This window comes from Malania oleifera, chromosome 10 (assembly GCF_029873635.1).
Source record: "Malania oleifera isolate guangnan ecotype guangnan chromosome 10, ASM2987363v1, whole genome shotgun sequence".
Lineage (NCBI taxonomy): Eukaryota > Viridiplantae > Streptophyta > Magnoliopsida > Santalales > Ximeniaceae > Malania > Malania oleifera.
Window position 1 is genome coordinate 2,510,471 of NC_080426.1, and position 9,479 is coordinate 2,519,949.

The window sequence follows — 9,479 nt, forward strand, 5'->3', positions numbered from 1 at the left end:
CAAAAACGGCAAATATCCAGCACTAGGTCAGCCGGGCTTTTCCCACTCGCTTATTAAGGGCTCCTGAAAAGTTTGTAAAATTTAGGGGTGAGACACCTCTCAGTAAGGGAAATAAACTAATATTAGTGTGTGGCAACATGAGTATTCTGTGTTCAACATATATCATACATAACATGTTCAGTACTGTTTATCAAATCTGGGAAAACTTATATATAAATCAAAACATGACAGAACATACTGCATTTTCATAACATATCTCATCTTATAATAATAATATAATAAAACAATCCTGATAGGTTAGCTGGCTGTTGTCATGTATTACCCCCATATGACTGGGTTGTGTGGCTCAAGGTGGGACCTGGCAATGGTTGGCCGACCACTGCCAAGTCAAACAGTAGCCTGTAGGTCTGATGGGTCTACCCAGACTGGTCCGTACACCAGGGGCGATAACAGCACACTTCTTGAAAATAACCACATCAACCATCTAATCTCACACCACTCCGTATAGCGGCGTTAACACAGATATCATGATCACGAGGACCATGGACACATAGCAACGGTACCGTGCAAGTGCTAACCTAGACCAAGCCAACCAGGTTTTGATATGATATACATATACTAAAAATCGTGATACATGGATATCTCATATTAATAATTATCAAATCAATCATATCATTTTTCACATATACATATTTCATGAAAATCATCGGCCCGTACGCCAGAATTACACATTTTATCATAGCTCGGCCCGTATGCTGGCAAATCACATAGCACAACCCGTACGCTAGCAAATCACATAGCTCGGCTCGTACGCCGGCAAATCATATAGCACAGCCCATACGCTGGCAAATCACATAGCTCGGCTCGTACGCCGACAAATCACATAGCACAGCTCGTATGCTAGCAAATCTCATCCACATAGCACGACCCGTACACCGGCAAATCACATATACATAAAAATCATCTCGGCCCGTACACCTGTTTTCCCATCATAAAAACCTGTGCCATAATCACATTCCCAGAAAACAGTTTTTCATATATTTTATACTTATGCCACAAAAACAAATTTTCACATATTCAATCATACGATCATTTTCACAGTATTTAACAAATATAAAACATATATATAAATATATATACATTTTCCGCAAATCAGATGCTATATATATATATATATATACACATACATATATTTTCTCAAAACAAAATTAACTTAGTTTATCCCCTTACCTGATTCCTGAAATGTCCCTAAGAAAATTTCCTCTGCACTTGCAGGGTTCTCAACTCAATACCCTGAAAATGAAAACTTGCAGAATTAAAGTTCAGTATTTTCATACGTACAACATTTTCTATAATTACCACTAAGTCAAATTTGGCTTAAAAAGTCTTACCTCAACTTAGGGATGATTCCTAACTTCCCAATCAACACCCCTGGAAACGAAAACTTTCAGTATTAAACTTTAATATTTCAACGCATATAACACTTTTCTCAACTGTCACAACTTCAAATTTGACTTAAAAAGTCTTACCTCAACTTAGGGATGATTTCCAAATTGCTTTCTCTAACGATCCGCTCTGGCAGATTTGCAAAGAACTTCGTCAGGAGTGTCGTGGTGGTTTCGGTTTGTCGATCCAGCGTAAAATTGACCCGAAATCGAAGAGAAAGAGAGAGAGAGAGAGAGAGAGAGAGAGTCGTAGGAGAGAGAGGAGAGAGAGAACACACCAAAAATCAAAGCAAGCTTCCTGAAAAAGCTTGCACAATTTTATATATATATTAATATTCTATTAACTTGCTAATTAAAACAAAGCTTCTTGGAGAAGCTTGTACACTTTATATATATATATACATACCTTTAACTTATATATATATATATATATATATATATATATTACATATATATCATAATAACTTATATATATATATATTTCTTATCATACTATTCATTTTAATTGTTAATTTAATTAATTTATTTTATTTTCTTATTTTATTATTATTTTATTTAAAAAAAATTTTATTTTTCCCAGTTACTACATTCCTCCCCCCTTAAAAGAATTTCGTCCTCGAAATTTACTGTTCCTATAACTCACCATCCTTTAACCAGGAAAAATGGTCTACTCATTTTATTACCTACCCTCACTTATGGCGGAGGAATACCATGGTTACATTTCAAGTCTTGGAAGATTACATATACAAAAGAAAACCATTCTCCCAAAACTAAAATACTACACTAATTAAACCATTACATGTACCTGCAAAAGAAACTACCTAACTACTTACATTTTATCCTATCAACTTTCTTAGAATAGATACGGATATCTCTGTCTCATCTGCTCCTCGGATTCCCAAGAAGTCTTTTCTACCGCATGATTCCTCCACAAAACCTTTACTTGAGGAATTTTCTTATTACGTAGCTCCTGTACTTTCCTATCTAGAATCCGTACTGGTACCTCCTCATATCCTAGTGAATCACTAAGCTCCAACTCATCATAACTGATGATATGAGAAGTATCTGGAATGTATTTCCTCAATATAGTCACATGGAATACGTTGTGGATCCTGGACAACACCGGAGGTAAAGCTAATCTATAAGCTACTGGTCCCACTTTATCTAGAATTTCAAATGAACCGATAAACCTAGGACTAAGTTTACCTTTCTTCCCAAAGTGCATAATACCTTTCATTGGAGCTATCTTCAAAAATACGTGATCACCCACATCAAACTCTAAATTCATGTGGTGATGGTCAGCAAAACTTTTCTGTCGGCTCTGAGCTGCACTAATCCTGTCTCTAATAAGCCGAACCATATCACGCGCTTGCTGCACAAGTTCTGGCCCCACTACTCGTCGCTCACCCACTTCATCCCAAAACAAAGGAGAACGACATCTCCTATCGTATAGAGACTTAAATGTTGTCATGCGAATGCTATACTGATAACTATTATTATACGCGAACTCTACCAGCGGCATGAACTGAGTCCAACTACCCCCAAAGTCTAGTACACACGCTCTGAGCATGTCCTCTAATATCTGTATTATCCTCTTAGTTTGCCCATCTGACTGAGGATGGAATGTCGTACTAAACGATAACTAAGACCCCAGAGCCTCCTGCAGACTCCTCCAAAATCGTAATGTGAATCGTGGGTCTTGATCCGACACAATAGATACAGGCACCCCATGAGGATGTACTATCACCAGAATGTAAATCTCCGCCAAACGGCTAAGGGAGTAGCTGATCTTGATAGGAATAAAGTGGGCGGTCTTTGTCAATTGATCAATAATCACCCAGATGACATTCTGGCCATGCAACGTCGTCGGTAGTCCTAACACGAAGTCCATCGATATGTGATCCCACTTCCACTCTGAGATAAATAACGGCTGCAACTGCCCTGCCGGCCTCTGGTGCTCAGCTTTCACCTGCTGGCACGTCAAACACTGCGCTACATACTCGACGATCTCCCTCTTCATACCACTCCACCAATACGACTCTCGCAGATCTCTATACATCTTTGTACTACCGAGATGAACTGTATACAAAGATCTGTGAGCTTCCTCTAGAATGGTCTTCCTAATCTCAGTATTGGCAGGAACACATAATCTGGAATGGAACTGCAAAGCTCCATCATCTGCAATACTAAACTCCTCCCCCTGCCCACTTTGTACTTTGTCTATCACCTCTGCTAATTCTGGATCCTCCTTCTGAGCGGCTTTAATTCTTTCCTGTAGAGTAGGTTGTACCACTAGGCTAGCAATACATACTGGGAGATCACTCTCTACTAACTCTATGCCGAGTCTCTCCAGATCCATCATGATTGAATGCTGGATCCTCATAGCCGCTAACACTGGCTTCTTGGATTTCCTGCTCAACGCATCAGCTATCACGTTCGCTTTCCTTGGGTGATAATTGATGGTACAATCAAAATCCTTAATCAGTTCCAACCACCTTCTCTACCTCATATTCAGTTCCTTCTGCGTGAAAAAATACTTTAAACTCTTGTGGTCGGAGAAAATCTCACACTGTTCGCCGTACAAGTAATGCCTCCAAATTTTCAACGCGTGTACTACTGCAACCAAGTCAAGATCATGTGTAGGGTAGTTCTTTTCATATTCTTTCAATTGCCTGGACGCACACACCACTACCTACCATGCTGCATCAACACACAGCCAAGTTCCTTTAAGGACGCATCACTGTAGATAGTATAGCCCTCACCCCCAGATGGGATGACTAATACTGGTGCTATGACTAACCTTTACTTCAGCTCCCGAAAACTCTGCTCACAGTTGTCGTCCCACTCAAAACTGACATTCTTTCTCGTTAGTCATGTCAAAGTTCCTGACAAAGCTAAGAATCCCTCAACGAAACGACGGTAATAGCCAACTAGTCCCAAGAAACTCCTAATCCCCTGGACGTTCCTCGGTCTAGCCCAATTCACAACCACCTCAATCTTGCTAGGATCCACAGAAATATTATCTCTAGATACAACATGTCCCAAAAACACGAACTTCTCCAGCCAAAATTCACATTTACTGAAGTTGGCGTACAACTTCTTGTCCCAAAGTGTCTGCAAAACTTTCCTCAAGTGCGTCTCATGCTCCTCATAGCTCCTCGAATAGATCAATACATCATCAATAAACACAACAACAAACTAGTATAGATATCGATGAAAGACTCTGTTCATCAAATCCATAAATACCGCAGGAGCATTCGTTAATCCAAACGGTATAACGAGAAACTCGTAATGCCCGTACCAGGTCCTAAAGGCCGTCTTCGAGATGTCTTTTGCTTTCACTTTCACCTGATGGTAGCCTAATCTAAGGTCAATCTTTGAATACACCTGTGTACCCTGGAGCTGGTCAAACAAATCGTCAATACGGGGTAGAGGATACTTGTTATTAATGGTCACTTTATTAATCTCTCTGTAGTCTATACACATCCTCATAGTCCCATCTTTCTTCTTCACAAATAGAACAGGAGCTCCCCACGGAGATACATTGGGTCGTATGAAACCCTTATCAAGCAGATCTTGCAACTGATTCTTCAATTCTGCCAATTCTACTGGCGCCATTTGATAAGGTACTTTGGAAATAGGCGATGTACCTGGAAGTAGATCTATGGAAAAATCTACCTCTTGATTGGGTGGCAAGCCTGGTAACTCATCTGGGAAAACATCTGTAAACTCCTTTACTACAGGCGTGCTAGCAAGTTTCAATTCATTTTCTAACATCTCTTTCACTATAGTCACAAACCCCTAACACCCACTCAGCAATAGTCTCCTGGCCTGAATAGCTGAAACTAGCTGAAGCGGGGATTGTACTTGCGACCCTACGAACTTAAATTCTGCTTCCCCCGGAGGTCTGAATATCACTTCTCATGCACGGTAATCTATGCTGGCAAAATTAGCTGCTAGCCAATCCATACCAAATATAACATCAAACTCGTGCATGTCCAACACTATCAAATCGGCAGACAAAGCCTTCCCTTGAATATCAACTAGACAACCTCGGAGCACCCTATTACACCTTACTATTGACCTAATCGGTGTAGATACCAACTGTTAGCCTTAGTGGCTACACCATTATTGTTTAATGTGTTTTGATGATATTAACCTATATGTTGTTCCTAGTGTTTTCCTATCTTTGCATATCATGTTTACTATAGGTACTCGTACATGAATTATTGGATTGAAGGCAAAGATCGGACCGAGTAGACGTTAAGAAGGAAAGATCAAATGGACACATACTCGGAATTACCCAAGCATAACCAAAGGAAGCTTAATTGGAGAATTATTTGTAAAAAGGGTTGTGTGAGGTAGTACGTTTTGTAACTCTTGTGAGTGTGTTTCTTACATGATTTCTGAGCAAGAGTTGAGCAAAGCACATGCATACTAGGACACATGAGTTTATAGGATCGCACTAAAGACATAAACACAAACTCACCGTTCATGGCTTTCTAAGGAGAGAGAAGAGAGAGAGAGAACACACCAAAAATCAAAGCAAGCTTCCTGAAGAAGCTTGCACAATTATATATATATATATATATATATATATATTAATATCCTATTAACTTGCTAATTAAAACAAAGCTTCTTGGAGAAGCTTGTACACTTATTTTACTTGTTAATTTAATTAATTTATTTTATTTTATTATTATTATTTTTTTAAAAAAATTTTATTTTTTCCCGGTTACTACAAATCATATACTCTCGTATTTTTCAATAAATCATACAGTTTATAAAATGTTTGATATAACTGATAATACTGAAAATTTACCCAGAATGTATAGCTAGCTGATGTCATGTATTACCCCCCATGACGGGTTATGCAACCCAAAGGCGGGACCCGACAATGGCTAGTCGACCACTGCTGAGTCAAAAATGTTTGTAAGTATGATGGACCTGCCACACCCTGGTCCGGACTGCCAGGTGGATGTCTACAACTCTACTCTGAAAGCCACATCAACTATCCATCTCTCACCCCCTCATGGGGCGGTTAGCATAAGTTTGAATATACATATCTAATCTATATAGCAACGGTACTGTGCTCTTGTAACTGAACTGAACTATCATCCGGATTCTGATAATACATAATATATGATAATATACCATTTAACGTGAATAGATTAATAGCATATTCTGTAATAACGTAAAAACGTACAACCTTGCGCCATTTATTTTCATATCTATGACTTTACGCTAAAATCATACATATGGCCTTGCGCCAAAATCATATATCATACATGGCCTTGCACCGGCTATCAATTACGGTCTTACACCAAACATTTCATAAATATAGTTCTGAATAAATAATTCATTTATCATGTATTTGAAACCATAATGTACTACATTATCTCATAATCTGTAAAAGCAAGCTTTATTCGTAAAATTTCCATAACATAATACTTTTTAGGTAAAACAATGCTCATGCCACACAATGCTGAATAAACTGTACATTCCATTATAAAAATCATATTTCCTAGCATATCATACTAATATATACACATTTCAACATAATAACATTTTTTCCAAACATGCATTATTATAAATCTCTTCATACATATTATATATGCTTCTTGAAAATAAATTTGCTGATAAATAATAATAATAGTATAATTTGCATAGAAAATAACTGCTTTAATTTATTCTTTTACCTGATACTGAAAAGAAACCCCCTAAATGCGCTAGTCCTGCACTCGCAGGGTTCCCCTTCTTTACTCTTGTGACTTCCTTCTATCGATCAGTTCACGTGACTGAAGCCTCTTATTTTTATAGGAAGTGCAGACCCGATTCAAGCTGAGAATTGGATTGGGGAGATTGAGAAGATTCTGGACGTCCTAAACTGCACTGAGAAACAAAAAGTAGCCTTTGCAACGTGTTGACCTTATAGGTTGCACCCGGTTTTGATAATGAAAAATACTGATATTTGATGATTGTCAAGTGCTTGTGCAGGTTTAAATTAATATTCCAAGGAAGGAGACTTGAGGAAACAAGAAGACGTGAAGATTTGTAATTTGTAATTGAAATTCATATTCATATCGGTCTGTAATAGTAACTTAGGCATGTGGATGTATGCTTATCACATGCACATCATGCACACAAGACATAGTGTAAGCTCAACTAAGACCATAGCAAGACGCTAAGCTCCAACACTCACACACACATTGCATAAAATATGAGTGTGAAATAATTGTGTTGAAATTGATAATATCTAAGCAAGCTAAGAGGGGTCGGGCGACCGAACCATTGGAGTACAATACTCCTCCGGCGCCCGAACTTAGGCAAAGTCAAAAAGTTGACCAGCCCTTGGGCGACCGAACCATAAATGCATATATCTTCTCCGGGCGCCCGAACCCTTTGAAAGGGACTGTTCACTAACTCGGGCAAGCGAGGATTTCAGTTCAAATCAGCCCCGGGTGACCGAACACAAGAGTTCAGTTAACCGAACTCTGAGAGGTTTTGCAAGCTTATAAAAAATTGTGTGGAGTCCTTATGATTTTCTGTTTTGATGAACGGAACCTTTAAAGGGTTTTTTCAATCTACGAGAGGCTTGCGATAAGGGGATCCACTCTCTCCTTATTTATTCATCATAATGGAGGAGGTTTTGACAAGGTTGCTTAGGAAAAACTACGAGACTGGTCAGATTGGTAAATTTAATCATCCAATTGAGACCCCATTGGTTTCGCATTTGCTATATGCGGATAATATTCTTATTTTTGCGAATGGTGGGAAGATGTCTATTAGAAATTTAGTTTACGCTTTGGAAAAGTATGAGAAGTGGTCGGGTCAAAAAATAAGTAAGACTAAGTCAGTGTTATTCCTTTCAAAATACATCACTCCCACTCAAAAGCGTGGTTTATTGAGAATCACGGGTTTCATGGAAGGTAAATTCTCAGTTACATATTTGGGTGCGTCTTTGGTGTCTGGAAAATTGTCTTTCAGGACATTGGAGCCTTTTATGGAGAAGATTAGAAAGAAAATTGCAGGATGGAATCTAAGTTCCTCTTGCAAGGTGGAAGATTGATTTTATTAAGACATGTGTTTTCTAGTATGCCTATTCATTTGATATCTGTTATTAAGGTTTCGTAGGTTACATATTCTCGCACGCCAGCTGATGTACATGTTCTTCGAGTTTCTTCTGGCTTATATTTTTCAGTCTCCTTATGTGTGTGTTCTAAATGTTACCTGTTCAAATATTGAATACACACATAAGAAACTTGCGATTTATCATTATCAAAATCAAGGATCGGACTAAAAAAATCAACAATATATATGTCTTTAAAGTAAGCATTTAAAAAAAAAAACTTATAATAAGTAGTCACATATTACTTTTATACCTTTTTTATAATTTTTTTTATAAGTGATTCCAAATGATTCCTAAATGTATTAAAAGTTAAATTCACAATTTATAACTTAAGAAACTCAAGGGGCAATGGTTAAAAGAACCGGTAGAAAGATAAATTAATTTCCAATGATAATAAAGTTCAAAGTCATCTCAAGTAACAAATATATTACCTATAACTCTAGAGAATGATTTAGCAATGATATTTTAGTTTAAGGGCCTTTAAAAGAAACATATATATTAATCTTATTACTAACATGAGAATTTTGTATGTTATTGGGTATCTTACTGTACTAATCAAATAAAAATAATCTCTCAAGACAAACATCTCATCATGTGAAATGAAATTTTTGAAAATGTCATTTCATGAGAACATTTTTTATGTTGCAAATCAAACGTCCTTACAATTATTAGGTTATAAATTAAGAATGATTAATAAGTTAAAACAACTATACCTATTTTCATCCATTTATTTGTTTTTCTATTTTAAATAAATCACCAATTTATAACCCTTTTATAAGTAAATTGATATATCCTAACTCATTTATGGTGGATATCATGGGATTAATAAGTATAGATTGTATTGGTTATCACCATGTGGCGAACAAGTTGAAAAGTCACGAATTCAAATGAGCTCATCCTTTACT